Source organism: Cetorhinus maximus, chromosome 2, assembly GCF_964194155.1.
Source record: "Cetorhinus maximus chromosome 2, sCetMax3.hap1.1, whole genome shotgun sequence".
Classification (NCBI taxonomy): domain Eukaryota; kingdom Metazoa; phylum Chordata; class Chondrichthyes; order Lamniformes; family Cetorhinidae; genus Cetorhinus; species Cetorhinus maximus.
The window spans coordinates 194,285,682-194,301,399 of record NC_135880.1 but is presented as its reverse complement, the minus strand read 5'-3'; the positions used below and the strand labels follow the sequence as shown (position 1 = coordinate 194,301,399).

General features: G+C 44.2%; 1 protein-coding gene and 1 long non-coding RNA gene across 4 annotated transcripts in view; one reads left to right on the top strand and one right to left on the bottom strand.

Moving 5' to 3' along the window:
• Nucleotides 1-15,718, top strand: part of LOC144668886 (uncharacterized) — a 130,448-nt gene that overhangs the window by 79,892 nt on the left and 34,838 nt on the right. The gene's annotated exons all lie outside the window — the stretch shown is intronic.
• LOC144668903 (uncharacterized) overlaps nucleotides 6,771-15,718 on the bottom strand; it is a 40,406-nt gene continuing 31,458 nt past the window's right edge. Inside the window, exon 3 of the long non-coding RNA XR_013573567.1 lies at nucleotides 6,771-6,874. This is a non-coding gene — a long non-coding RNA (uncharacterized LOC144668903). The remainder of the gene's footprint in view (nucleotides 6,875-15,718) is intronic.

Here is a 15,718-nt window from a genome sequence, read left to right as displayed (position 1 = left end):
TCTTGTTCCTAAGTGGGCTCTCAGTTTCCAGAGTGAGCTCACTCACAGGGCCCCACAGACTAAAGCAAAAATCATGGCTTGACAATTCATGAGGCAAGTATGAATGTGGGACTCGTTTTCGCTGTAAGTGGGTGGACATCTCTGAGTTGCAAGAAAATAGCATTGAGTGCTAGGAGAGATATGGCCATATTCCTTCACTTGACTTTACTCTTCCTAGAACCTATCAGCGATTAATGTATCAGGGCATATCTCCTACATCTTCCTTCCTTCATGGTGTGATCATGCTCATACTAACCCTCAGCAGCCTGAGGTTCTTGGGCCTCCAGATTTTCATCCTCTGATGAGCGCTCATCCTCATCCAGGTCATCCTCTGGCAGGGGTTCACCTCTTTGCATAGCCAGATTGTGAAGGGCACAACGCGCTGCAATGATGCGGGAAATCCTGTCGGGATTGTATTGGAGTGAGCCACCTGAGCAGTCCAAGCATCTGAAATGTATCGTCAGAAGCCCTATGGTCCGCTCTACAATGGAGCGTGTGGAGCTGTGAGCAGCGTTGTAACTTGGAACGACTCTGAAGGCGACACAGTAGTGTCATCAGCCAGCGTTTTAGTGGGTACCCCTTATCCCCAAGCAGCCATCCCTGCAGATGTAATGGCCCCTTGACAATCTCAGGCACCTAGGAGGAGTGACTCAGGATGTAGGAGTCATGACAAACGTGCAGTATGTGCTTCCGGTGATCGCAACCAGTTGTACATTGATGGAATGGTAGCCCTTGCAGTTTATAAACATTAAGGGCTACTGCCATGGAGCCCATATAGCCACATGGATACAGTCTACTGCACCCTGCACTCTTGGGAAGCCTGAGACGGCAGCAAAGCCGGTGAATCTCGCAGCCTGGCAATCTTTATCCAGAGCAAACCTGACATAATGATGGGCTTCCTGTAAAGGGCACCTGTTACCTCCTTTATGCATCGATGTGTTGCAGACTGAGATGCTGCTGCACAGGTCACCGGTTGATCATTGGAAAGAGCCAGAGGCCAGGAAACTGAGTGCAGTGGTCACCTTCAAAGCCACTGGCAGGGGATACCCTCCAACTCCGGGTGGTGTCGGGTCTTCATGAAGAATGTGGCATTTGTGATATACCAGATCTCAGGACAAGCGCAGATGTGCACAGCATTGCCTCTGACTCATTTGTAAATAGGAGACTCTTCTACGATAAACCCTCAGTCTGGCAAGTCAACCCCATTGTGTGGGTCTCTCCTCCTGACCCTCCTGTTCATGCTGTGGCTCCATTTGATCACGTCCCTCCTGCTGGAGCTGCACACAGAGTCGCCTCTCCTCCTCCTCCATTGTATTGGGACCCAGACAACGGCAGCATTGAGTCCTGGATCCATATCTGCTTTTGCCTTCTCTCTAAAAGGAAATATTGAAGCCATTAATGATTCAAGGAGCAATCAGAGGATGACACGTTTGGAGACTGTAAGGGTCCATTGTTTTTCCTGCCCCACTTGCATGGTGGCTGATGCTGCCTTGTCCCTGAGGCACTAGCACACACATCGAGGTGACCAAGATAGTATCGCAGATATGTAACATCCTGAGCCCTGTGTGGGGTGCGAAAGTTTAAGTGAGATGATTGACAGAACCTAGTTCTGTGCTACATCAGAGATTGGAGCATATTAATGCCCAATGAGTGGAAGCCCTTTGGTCCATTGGGAGTGTCACATCTGGTGAACATGTGACAGGCTATCATTGATGGAATGCCATATATGATGCAGCTGTGCCTCCTTCACTATTGCCTGCATTCCCAAATTCTACATTTCTATGTGTTACTCTTGAGATGCAGCAACTGTGATGTGTAGCCGCTGAGTTCTGAGTAGCCCTTTAACTGAAGCCATTGGCTTTAAGTGGCTTTCATTGCAAGGAGGTATTCCTCCTTTCATTGTAAGCAGACTCCTGCGGGAACACAAGGTTAGAGGGCAACCCCAGAAAGGCCCCCATAGTGTTCTCTCTTCCTCCTCACTGCTATTCCACCGCCTTCACTCCCTGTTGCCTCCATGGTGTTCACCCTTCCCTCTTACTGCCATTCCACTGCCTTCCCTTCCCGCTACCCCCAACGTGTTCGTCAACCCGACCCTTGCCTCACAGCCCACCCCCGGAAGTGCTAGTCTCTGAATGTGGAGGACTGCATGAGTACCACATGCACAGTGGTGTTCCTCGGGACAATGAAAGCAAAGAGAAGGAGCAGTCCAACCTTACAGCCCCAACAGAATGGCATTCATGGCAACCAGACTGGTGCAGCGCTATTGCAGATGTGTTCTGCTCCCTCAAAGTTACCAGTGAACTGAGGTTCTACTTGCGCGCACCACCCTTTTTGAAACGGGTTTGACGCCGACATAATTTCCCGCTGGAGTGACGGAAGATTGGAAGTTGTGGCAAGATTCCGGCGAGCAGCTGTTTTAATGAGCATTCGTGACATGCTAATGAATGCAAATGGCGTTCATGCCACTAGTCGGCAAGGTGATCGACCCACCGTGAACACACCGTTGGGAGAATTGCGACTTGCTTTTATGATGGTGGATTTGCTAATTTTATCTGCTGCTGAATTCTCTGTTCCCCCGCCTGCCACGAAACTCGCCGCGATCAGGTGGGAAAATTCCGGCCGTATTTAATGTGTCTGCCCTTTCTGTATTTATTCCCCATCATAATTTCTCATGTCTCTGCCTCAAAGAACCCCCCCGAGTTTACTTTCAATAATCTACTGATTTTCACAAACTGTAGAAACTTTTAGAATCATGTCTCTTGCGAGTTTAATCTTGTTCAACTTTCTCACTCTATCAATTTCTTGATTTTTGCTTTGTTAAACTCTAAAATTCTTCCCATTCTCAGGCTTACTACTTTTTTTTTTATCGTAACACCCCCTTTCAATCTAACGCTATCTTGAATTCACTCGTCAGGTCACTGATCCCAGCTAAGTTTAATTGGGGTCCATTCGAATCAAGCAGCTCCCTCTTTCCCCATTATTGATGCCAGTGCTCCCATGAATCAAAACTTTTATCTCACACACCACTCTTTCAAACACACTTTCAACCTCATTTGTTTGGCCCTATGCCAGTGTAAACATGGCTCAGGTACAATCCAGTGATTATTACCTGTGAAACTTTATATTTTAATTTGGACTCTAGCTCCTCAAAATCTCGTAGCAAAACTTTGTTTCTATGTCATTGGTTTTTTTGTGGACTACAATAGCTGGATTCTCCCCCTCCCATTCCAAGTTCTTCTCTGGTTGCAAGGAGATATCCTTACTTCTGACACTGGGCAGGCAACATAACCTTTCCGAACACTTGGTCTCGGATGCAGAGAACAATACCTGTTCCCTGAGCATACTGTCCCTATTACTCCAACATTCCTTTTCACTCCCCCCAATTTGAATGGCCACCTGCATCATAGTACGATGGTCAGTTTTTCTATCCACCCTGCACACTTTGCTCTCACCCACACAGGCAGTAAGAACCTCGTACCCATTGGACAAGGACCTGCACCTGGGATTCCCTTCTCTATCTAACTCACAAGCACAGCTTCCTGTCCCTGACCACCAAACTCACAGATTGTTGCTGGCAGTTTGGGTGGGTAACAGAATGTTAATTTCTTTGTAAAAATTTAATTTAGTTTATATTTAGATTTAACTGAAATTTACTGTCTAAATTCTCAATTTCCCAGAGTTTCAGGGCTCTATTGCAAGAGCAGCTGAAGTTAGCTAATTAAGGAAAGCAGCTTAAACCAATTATTCTGTAACTGGGGTCAGCTAGCTCCTTAGTTTGAGAAGGATATATAAACAGACATTTCAGTGTAACTTAGCATGGACTGCAACTTTGAACAGAGTACTAGGGTTGGGTGATTAAGGGGGGGAAGGGGGAAGGGGGAAGGGGGAAGGGGGAAGGGGGAAGGGGGAAGGGGGAAGGGGGAACACACCTTTGCTTTGCCTTTGCTAACTCTTTCACCCTGTAGGAAATTATTCTTGCTCTAGAAGCTAGCTGTTTGGTGAGTATCTGGTAAGCAGTTAAGGTTTATTCTATTCCTAAGTTTTTAAAAAGAATACAAACTGGTGGTAAGGCTAATATATATACATATATAAAAGAAAATAATTAATTGAATAAAATAATTTAAGTAGTTAATAAGGATGGTAGCACAGGCGATGTGTCACAGCTGAAGCATATGGGAACTCCTGGATGCCAGCGTGATCCAGGGCAAAAACGTCTGCAGTAAGTGTTTGCAGCTCAAGAAGTTTTGGTTCAGAGTAATTGATCTGGAGGCCGAACTGCAGATACTGCGACACATCAGGGAGGGCAAGAGTTACCTGGATGCTTTATATCAGGAAGCAGTCACACCTCTTAGGACAGGGTCTTCTGATTTGATCAGGGACAGGAGCATGTGACTACAAGTGTGGCAGGTAAGGGGACCCAGAGGGCAAGAGCGCAGGAGCCTCAGCCTTTGATTTTATCCAACAAGTTTGAGGTTCTTTCAACTTGTTTGGATGAGAGCAGGGGCTGCAGGATGGGTGAGCTAACAGACCATTCAAGTGTTGGGAGCAAAAAGGAATGTTGTGGTAGCAGGGGACTGTATAGTGAGGGGGATTGACACTGTTTCCTGCAGCAAAGAGTGAGAATCCAAAAGGTTGTGTTGCCTGCCCAGTGCCAGGGTTCGAGATATCTCAGGGCTGGAGAGGAGGATCATCCAGTTGTCATGGTCCATGTAGATACCAACGACATGGTAGAACTAGGAAAGAGGTTCTGTATAGTCAGTACGAGGAGCTAGGTACCAAATTAAGAAGCAGAATCTCAAAGGTAATAATCTCTGGATTATTACTTGAGCCACATGCAAGTTGGCATAGGGAAAATGAGATTAGAGAAATGAATGCATAGCTCAAAGACTAGTGTGGGAGAAATAGGTTTAGGTTCGTGGGGCACTGGCATGAATATTTTGGAAAGTGTGATTTGTACCATGGAGATGGTCTACATCTGAACCGTGCTGGGGCTAGTGTTCTAGTGAGCCAAATAACTAGGGAAGTAGGTAGAGATTTAAACTAAACAGTGGAGGCTAGGAATCAAATCTGGGGAGATTTGATAAATCAAAGAATAGAGTGGGAAATGATAAACAGACTGTGACAGGAATGGATAGAGAATACAAAGCTAAGAGTATCTTAGGTGAGGCTAAATGTTACAAAAATAATAGAAGGACAAAACTAAAGGCTCTGTATCTGAATGCACGTAGCACTTGTAACAAAACAGAAGAACTGAGAGCGCAAAAGAAATAAATATAATCTGATCGGTATTACAGAAACAGCTGCAGGATGACATAGACCTAAACATTGAAGGACACGTGACATTTATGAAGAACAGGAAGTTAGGAAGTGGAGGGATGGGTCTGTTAATTTTAATTAATGATGGTATTAGCACATGAGAAACCAGGATGTAGAAACGGTTCAGGTAAAGATGAGAAATGATAAAGGCACTTGTGGGAGTGGTGTACAGGCCTCTTAACAGTAACCACACATTAGGGCAGAGTATAAAGGAAGAAATAATGGGAGCTCATCAGAAAGTTACAGCGATAATCATGCAGGATTTTAATCTACACACAGACTGGATAAATCAGATGGAAGAGGTAGGCTAGATGAGAGTTCATAGTGTTTTAGGGGTAGTTTCTTAGCCGCAAGAGATGAAAACAAACACTTGTTGGATTCCACCATCACCACTTGCACAGGGTGTTCTTTTTCCAAACTAGTCCATATTGGTTCTTGTATATAGAAATATAGGGTTGGAAGACTTCATACACAAGACCTTTTGCACATCTACAATTGGAATATAATATTAATCATGTTCAAAATCATGAGGAGTCTGGCAAAGTAGATAGGGAGAAACTGGTCCCATTGTAGGAAGAGCCGAGAACCAGGGGACACCAATTTGAGGTGAATGGCAAAAGAATCAAAGTGACGTGAAGGACATAAAAGCAAAGAACTGCAGATGCTGGAAATCCAAAACAAAAACAAAAATACCTGGAAAAACTCAGGAAGTCTGGCAGCATCGGTGGAGAGGAGCACAGTTGACGTTTCGAGTCCGCATGACTCTTCAACAGAACTAATTAAAAAGAGAAGGGGTGAAATATAAGCTGGTTTAAGGGGAGGGGGGGAGGAGGGGGGGAGGGGGGGAGGAGGGGGGGAGGGGGGGAGGAGGCGTTGGGACAAGAAGAGCTAGGTAGAGGGCCAGTGATTGGTGGAGATAATCAAAAGATGTCACAGGCAAAAGGACAAAGAGGTGTTGAAGGTGGTGATATTATCTAAAGGAATGTGCTAATTAAGGGTAGAAAGTAGGACGAGCAAGGAACAGATAGCCCTAGTGGGGGTGGGGTGGGGTGAAGGAATCGAGAAAGGCTAAAAGGTAGAGATAAAACAACGGATGGAAATACATTTAAAAATAATGGAAATAGGTGGGAAAAGAAAAATCTATATAAATTATTGGAAAAAACATAAAGGAGGGGGAAAAAAATCGGAAAGGGGGTGGGGATGGAGGAGAGAGTTAATAATCTAAAGTTGTTAAACTCAATATTCAGTCCAGAAGGCTGTAAAGTGCCTAGTCATAAAATGAGACGTGAAGGATAACTTTTTCTTGCAGCATGTTGTTATGATCTGAAATGCATTTCCTGAGAGTGTGGTAGAGGTAAAGTCAATCATGGTTTCTGAAACAGAATTGGATGGTTATCCGAAGAGAAAACTTTGCAGGGGTATGGGGAAGGAGTGGGACTGTCTGAGTTGTGCTTGCAGGGAGCTGGCACTGACACAACGGGCTGAAGGCCTCCTTCTGCACTGTAATCATTCCATGATTCTAAAAGAATGCACAGTACAAAGAAAAGCTATTTGTGTCTTCTCACTCTATCCTTCAGGACCCAAGCAACCTTTAAAATTCTACATATTCTACATCCTTAACCTCTTGTCTTCTCTAGGATGAGATTTCTATGGTCCCAACAGGAATCATTACACTCTGCACAGTACCTTTATCTGTGCTCATTCCTGTTCACAACCAGATATTAACCCTGCTTTTTTTCCCTAAAGGAATTGATTGACACAGCATTAACTGATTCTGATGTGAATCTTACATGTTCACTACTAAAAAAGAATGGCTTTTTTGTGGTTTTGAAACAAGTCATAAATTTTAGGATTACAAGTACTTGCTTTACAGATAACTATTTAAATTTTACATACTGCAAGTCAATGTTTTGAAAATTTGTAACCCTTTATGGGCCATGTGCTGGAAAGTGACATTAGTCATTAGGATGGTGGTGTCGTGGTAGTGTCACTGGACTAGTAATCCAGAAACCCAAGCTAATAGTCTGGTGACATGGGTTCAAATCCCACCATGGCAGCTGGTGGAATTTAAATTCAATTAATAAAACCTGGAATTGAAAGTAAGTCTCAGTTCTGAGCAAATAGGGATGGGTAACAAATGGCCGCCTCCTGTACTGTAAAGTTTCTAAAATATAGAAAATCAGAATATTGGGTTTTTTTTAAATTGTAGATTATAATGGAGTTTTAGTTTTATTGAAGAGTTAATGCTTTTGCATTGTGAAAGGCTCACACCGGACACTGAGGGAAGGGATAGCATAGGTTAGATAAAGAGTAAAGCTCCCTCCACTATCAACTTTACAGTTCCAATTGTGAGCTGAGGGAAAGCCACTAAAAATGTAGTTCAAAATCGACAAAAAAATAGTGAAATAGAGAGAGGTCAGGTTTAGGGTGCAGGCTGATTCTAATGGTTGTGATTTGGCAAATTCTAATCTTGAAAGTTTTACTTCAGTCAGAACCTACAGCAAATAAAAGTCAGCTAGTGTCAGCACAACAGGCAACTGTTTGGCACTGTCATGCCCAGTAGAGGACAATACTTTTTAAAAAATTGGACACAAACTGTTAAGATGGCTGTTGCAGATCATGTGATGTTTGGCATTTGGCGTACAAGCAGGATCAAGTCTCCAGCATATACCTAATTAAATATGGACATAAATGAGAGTTCCTCATAGCCACCTGTGGAATTCACATATCTCATTGTTTAAGGCTGGGTCAACACCTAAAGACTATAGAGTTTCCAGACTGCCTGTCTCCATGTTTCATACCAGACAAAACGGGAAGATCAAAACTCAATGGCCACTATTAACTTTCCATTGTACTGCCTCCCCCATCAAAACTAGACTGGGTAGGCCTCAGAAGTGTTAATCCAGCGGTCATGTGATCGAAACTGGGTTGAGAGACTCCACCCCTTAATACCCCAGGTCCCAGCAGAACCATTAGTCGTCAGCCACTCTGAGAACAAGACTCTGAAACTAACTGCAAGTCATCAAGCAGCCAAAGTACTTAACCTGTTCCAGTTTCAAAATTCATTTGTGAACCAACCTCCTAGATATTTGACTACTAGAAACCTCACAACGTACTGTGAACACTTTCCAAGACACTCATGTCAACTTTATATCATCGAATCCATGCAAGAAACCAAAGGCCTGCCATATGGGAAATTGTAAAAGAAACTGAATTAATTGTAATCTATAAAAGTGTGCTACGTTTACACGAACATATGAATTAGGAGCAGGAGTAGGCCACTTGGCCCCTCGAGCCTGCTCTGCCATTCAATAAGATCATAGCTAATCTGAATGTAACCTCAACCCTATATTCCTACCTGCCCCTGATGACCTTTCGACCCTTTGTTCATCAAGAATCTATCTAGCTCTGCCTTAAAAATATTCAAGGACTCTGCTTCCACTGCCTTTTGAGGAAGAGAGTTCCAAAGACACTCAACCCTCAGAGAAAAAAATTCTCCTAATCTCTGTCTTAAATGAGCGACCCCTTATTTTTAAACAGTGACCCCTAGTTCTAGAATCTCCCACAAGAGGAAACATCCTCTCCAAATCCACCTTGTCAAGACCCCTCAGTATTTTAAAGGTTTCAATTAAATTGCCTCTTACTCTTCCGAATTCCAGTGGATACAAGCCTAACCTGTCCAGCCTTTCCTCATAAGACAACCCACCCATTCCTGGTAATAGTCTAGTAAACCTTCTCAAAACTGCTTCTAACATATTAACATTTTTCTTTAAATAAGGAGACCAGTACTGTACACAATACTTCAGATGTGGTCTCACAATGCCCTGTATAACTGAAGCATAACCTCCCTAATTTTGTAATCAATTCCCCTCACAATAAATGATAACATTCTATTAGCTTTCCTAATTACCGGCTGTACCTGCATACTAACCTTTTGTGATTCATGCGTTAGGACACCCAGATCCCTTTGAATCTCAGAGCTCTGCAATCTCTCACCATTTAGATATTAAGCTTTTTCTTTATTCTTCCTGCCAAAATGAACAATTTCACATTTGCCTCCATTGTACTCCATTTGCCAGATCTTTGCCCACTCACTTAACCCATCTATGTCATTTTGTAGCCTCCTTACATCGTCTTCACAATTTACTTTCCTACCTAGCTTTGTGTCATCAGCAAATTTAGTAACCATTCCTTCGGTCCCTTCATTCAAGTCATTTATATAAATTGTAAAAAGTTGAGGCCCCAGCACTGATCCCTTTGGGACACCACTCATCACATCCTGCCAAGCAGAAAAAAACCCATTTATGCTAATTCTCTGCTTCCTGTTAGCTAGCCAATCTTCTATCCATGTCAATATGTTACCCCTACACCATGAGCTTTTATTTTCTGCAATAACCTTTGATGTGGCATTTTATCAAATGCCTTCTGGAAATCTAAGTACAGTGCATCCCTTTTACCCACTGCACATGTGATTTCTTCAATGCACTCCAATAAATTGGTTGAACATGATTTCCCTCTTACAAAACCATGTTGACTCTGCCTGATTGCACTGAACTTATCTAAGTGCCCTGCTATAACATCTTCAATAATGGCTTCTGACATTTTCCCCATGACAGGTTTTAGGCTAACTGGCCTATAGTTTCCTGCTTTCAGTCTCCCACCCTTATTGAATAAAGGAATTAAATTAGCTATTTTCCAATCTAATGGAACCTTCCCCGAATCTAGGGAATTTTGGAACATTAAAACCAATGCATCAACTATCTCTCTAGCCACTTCTTTTAAGGCCTTAGAGTGAAGTCCATCTGGACCTGGGGATTTGTCAGCCCACAGCCTCTGAAAACATTTTTTGAACTCCTCATCTACGCTTTTTTTGCCCGTCTGATTTTTTCCAGTCTATATGTAGATTAAAATTCCCCATGATTATTAGTACCTTCCTGGCAAGCTCCCATTATCTCTTTTATACTCTGTCCTAATGTGTAGTTACAATTAAGAGGCCTGTACACCACTCCACATGTGACTTCTTGCCTTTATCATTCCTCATCTCAGCCTAAACCGCTTCTACATCCTGGTTTCCTGAACTTTGGTCATTGCTCTATAATGTGCTAATACCATCATTAATTAATAGAGCCACCCCTCCACCTTTTCCTAACTTCCTGTCCTTCCTAAGTGTCATGTACTCTTCAATATTCAGATCCCAATCTATGTCATCCTGTAGCCATGTCTCTGTAATGGTTATCAGATCGTACGCATTTATTTCTATTTGCGCTATCAGTTAATCTATTTTGTTTCGAATGCTACGTTTTGTGCTTTTATTATTTTTGTAGCCTTATCTATGATTTACTCTTAGAATTGTACTTTCTGTCCCTTCCTGACACAGTCTGTTTATCATTTCCCATATTAATACCTCTCGCTCTTGCCTTGTCTCTACTCTTTAGTATACCACATCTTCATAAATTTGATCCCTTGCCCCTACTATTCAGTTTAAAACCCTCTCTACCTCCCTAGTTAGGTGGCTTCCGAGGACACCAGCCCCAGCACGGTTCAGGTGTAGACCGTCCCAATGGTACATATCCCACTTTCCCCAATACTGGTGCCAGTGCCCCACAAACCAGAACCCACTTCTCCCACACCAGTCTTTGAGTCACACATTCATTTCTCTAATCTTATTTGTCCTATGGCAATTTGCACCTGGCTCAGGTAATAATTCAGAAATTATTACCTTTGCTTCTTCTGCTTCTTAATTTGGTGCCTAGCTCGTCATTCTGACAATGCAAAACCTCCCTCTTCATCCTGCTTATGTTGTTGGTACCTACATAGATCCTGACCACGACCACTAGATCCTCCCCCCTCCCATTGCAAGTTCCTCTCCAGCACTGAACAGTTGTTCTGAACCTTGGCACTGGGCAGGGTTCTGTGTGTGTGTGTGGGTGTAAGAGAGAGAGAGAGAGAGACCAAGTTGTGATGTTGTATTAATTCGGGGTAAGTATGGGACACTAAATAGCCTTCTTAATTTTAAACGCATGAAAGCTTGCTACTGAATTAAATAACTGGAATCCACGCTCAAGGGCAGGAAGAGATGCAGCTCTTTCCACATAAAACATACTGATTACAAGCAGTAAGACAGCAATATATTCTGTCCGTGACAGGCACTAAGATGAGAAGTTCCTGATAGATTTGACATCTGTGAGCTCAGAACTGGAGGACAGGAGCAAAAAATAATAATAAGTCACAAGCAAACTTGAGATTAGAGTAGTGAACATGTAAGATTCCTTGGTAGAGCAGAATTCACTTTTGAAATTGGGGTTAAAATCACCCCTTTTTAAGGTTAGTGTGTTTTAGTCAAATACCTGTGTGCACTGTTTTAGCTCAATGGATAAATGACTATTAGAGCCTGTTACTAGCACGGTCCAAATGTGGGGAACAAAGAGATTGCTTAGTTTTGCAATATAGAGAGGGCTTTACCTAACATCTAATGTGTTATATTTGACTTCGGGCGTGGGGGTTGGTGTGGTGGGGGGGCAGTCACTTGATGTTTACTGTACAAAATGAGCACTAACATTTCTTCATATGCACAAAAAGTCTTTGTCGTTAATAAAGACTGCATCTGATTATTCAGATAGATGGACCAGTGGCCAGGACTTTTCCCTTGTCGGGTGGGGGTGGGCGGGAGCAGTCGGGAAGCCGACCGCCGCCTGCGATTGGGGCTGGACCATGATTCCACACTGGCGGGCCAATTGACGCTACCTAGTGCTGCCTGTGTGGTGGTGGCTGTCGGGGGTGGGGGGGGTGTGGCGAGAGCGCAAGTTCGTGCTGGAAAAGCTCCCCAAGGCACAGAGTTGCCTCAGGAAGATGAAGAGTTTTGACAATTAAAAGTAAAGATTTTTAAAGACATGTCCCCTTGTGTGACATGTTAGAAATTAGGATGAAATTTTTTTTTCATGGCGGATTGAAACCTCATCCCACCCGTGGATGAGGTTTCGCAAAAAATGCAAAGGCTGCTTGGAAAAGAACATTTTCAATCAAATACATTGTTATTGGGCCTTTTAATTGTGCTGCCGATTCCCGCGTGCGCCCGCTGACCAAAACATCAAACGAGTGCGCAATGATGTCGGGACGCTTGCCCAACGTCATCGCGTTACATTTTACGGTCGAATGGGTCGGGCGCACGAAAAATCCTGCCCAGTGTTTCCATTTTATTTTATTCGTTCATGGGATGTGGGCATCGCTGGCTAGGCCAGCATTTATTGCCCATCCCTAATAGCCCTTGGTCAGAGGGCATTTAAGAGTCGACCCACATTGCTTTGGGTCTGAAGTCTCATGTTGGTCAGACCAGGTAAGGACGGCAGATATCCTTCCCTTAAGGACATTAGTGGATCATCATCAGACTTTTAATTCCAGATTTCTGTTGGATTCAAATTTCACCATCTGCCATGTTGGGTTTCGAATTTATACCATGCTATATTGTTTAACAGATGGAATAAGCTGACATGCATCAGTAATCTGATAAATTGAACTCTTGCATTGTTGGGCACAGCATGCTTTATACAAACTAGCTTTAATGAACTCTTATCTTGCTTTGTGAATATGCATTCTATGGTCTCTGAAAGCTGAGAAGAGAGGTGTTTATGTTGGTAACTTCCAGTGTTGTAGCTAGGCTGGATGGATGATTACAGTTAGAAACCCTGCATAGTCATCCATTACTTAATTTGGCATTGTAGGTGGTGCCCATCAAGCTCTGCTGCCTTTTCCACTTTTTTGAGTTCCACTGGTTTTAGTTTGAAAAGACAAAATAAGACCAGTGTTTATATAGCACCTTTCATGACATTGGAAGACCCCAAAGTGTTTTATAGCCAATGAAGTACTTTTGATGTATACGCAGTGGTAATGGGGCCTCAGTTTAACATTTCATCCAAAAGATAGCACTTCTGACGGTGCTGTACTCCCTCAGTGCTGCACTGGAATGTCAGCCTAGCTTTTTGTATTAAAGTCCTGAAGTGGAATTTGAACCTACAATTCTCTGACTCTGAGGTTAGAGTTTACCCACAAGGCCACTGCTGGCATCTTTTAATACCAAAAAATTACTGCGTGTTTTCCTCTTCTTCCAAGTTATTCCCACTATGCAGTCTCTGAAAGCTGAAGTACTTATTTAGAATCTCCATATAAGAAACAGGAGTAGAGTATTCGGCCCCTCGAGCCTGCTCTGCCATTCAATAAGATCATGGCTGATCTTTTTCTAATTCCACATTCCTGTCTACCCCCGATAACCTTTGATTCCGTTGCCTAACAAGAATCTATCTACCTCCAGCTTAAAAGTATCTTTCCCCATCAAAAATATTGTTTTGCATCTCTAATTGGCTCAGTCCTTTAACCACTCTGTGCTACAGAATGCCTGTAAACTGAAGTAGAAAATTGTGGGAAACAATGGGCTGAATTTTACGGCCCCCCCGCTGGCGTATTTGAATGCAAGGGAGGGGCTTGTAAAATAAAACAGGTGCCCCCCCCACCCGAGTTGCCTCCCATGTTATGGCGGACGGGTAAGGAGGTTAGACAGCCCGTCCTGAATCCTCATTCCGTCTCTGCCACTATAATACGCGTAGCGGGGAAGGCAAAAGGAAGGCAGGCAGCCCAGCAGCTTTCACTGCTGTCAAGCAGGAAGTGTCGGTGGGTGTTTGGAGTGGTGGTGGGGAGTGACTTTCTTCCTTAAGGAGGTCCCCCCGTGTTCATCAGGGAAATCCCTCCCTCAAGATTGTGTCCTGTCCCTTAAGCCTCTCCCCATTTCTAAAACATGCCCCTCCGTACCCACCCGCCCCCCTCCCCCATCGCTGGTGTCTGCCATGCAGGCCTAGCCAAAATCCCCAGACTTGCCTGAAGTCCAGGATCCATGACACTTCTTGTTCAGGGACTGCTTGTAGTCTCAGCAGCAGCCACTACTCGATCCTGGTGCGGTTGGATCTACACAACTCCCAGCCAATCAGATTGGCAGGCAGCTACCTAGGGCAGGACTTACTCTCAGATGGGGGAAGAAGTCCCACTCTGACTCACTTAAAGCTGCCCTCATGTGATATCATTGAGGGGCAGGTGGATTTCTGGTGGTTGGGCTGGCCATTGCTCGGTTGGCTGGATTAGATAATTGTGTGCCAGGAAACATGCCGGAGGTCATCAGTGTTAACAGGAAATTATTGAATCTGCATAGCTCCTCACCCCATCTGCCAAAAATGTTAAGTCAGTTAATTACTTTGAAATACAATGACTTTGTGGGTAAAGTTGTACGCAGTTTCACTATCTGTAAGAGAGAATCCAACGATCTTCTCTTAGCATTCAAAGACGTTTATTATCACTGCATTTGTCCTCCATCAGCATCTAGGAAACTATCATTTACCAGAAACTTAACCAGACTTATAAATAGTATGCTGCAGACCAGATCAGAGGCTGGGAATTTGGCTGCAAGAAACTCATCTTCAGACTCCCCAGAGCCTGTCCACCATCTACAAGGCGCAAGTCAGGAGTGTGACGGAATACTCTCCACTTGGCTTGGATCACTGCAGCTCCCAACAGCACTCAAAGAAGCTTGACACTATCCAAAACAAAGCAACCTTTCCCAGGGCCACAGCAGAACCAACTCTGCTTCTTTAGAGTCAGGCTGTACACAGGGATAGCCCAGGAACTACCTCAGAAATGCCTGGTCACAACGCTACCCCCTCCTCCCCCACACACAAAAAAGCCTGAATTTGGGAAGCAAATCAAATTGGGCAGAATCCACAGGAACTGGGATCTTCCCCAAATTCCAGTCCTCTGACCACACCTCAGCCCTTGGACGATTTCTGAATTGTATTGTGTGTGGGGGATGGACAAATGGCTCAGTAGGGACATTTGAAACAAATGGGAATTCCATTTAAACAATGGGTGGAATCGTCCCAGATTTGCACAAAGTGCGGTGGCAGGCGGGAAAAAAGTCATTTTAGCTGCCGGCCGCAGTGGCAGGTTTTCATGCCATATTGTCCCATTCCCGCCTCATTAATTATGCAGCCACAAGACACACACCGTCTCGCTGGCAGGTGGCTTCCAATTTGCCTGCCATGTCGTTACCTCATTGCTTCCTCATGCAGGGCACCATATCTAAACTGCAGCTGCACGCAAACATCTCAGTGCTTGCAGCCCAGGACTGCTCCAGTGAAGACATGGCCCCAAAAGCCAAAAAGAGTACAGTGACGCATCCCTGGGACGCCTCCTGGACACCGTGGAGGCCTGCTGTAATATCCTCTACCCCCGCTCTGGCCTCAGGAGGTCCATCAGTCTCATCACTCCAGCTTAGGAGGTGGCGGCCGAGGCAGTCAGTGCCAATGCTGCACACAAGAGGTCGGCC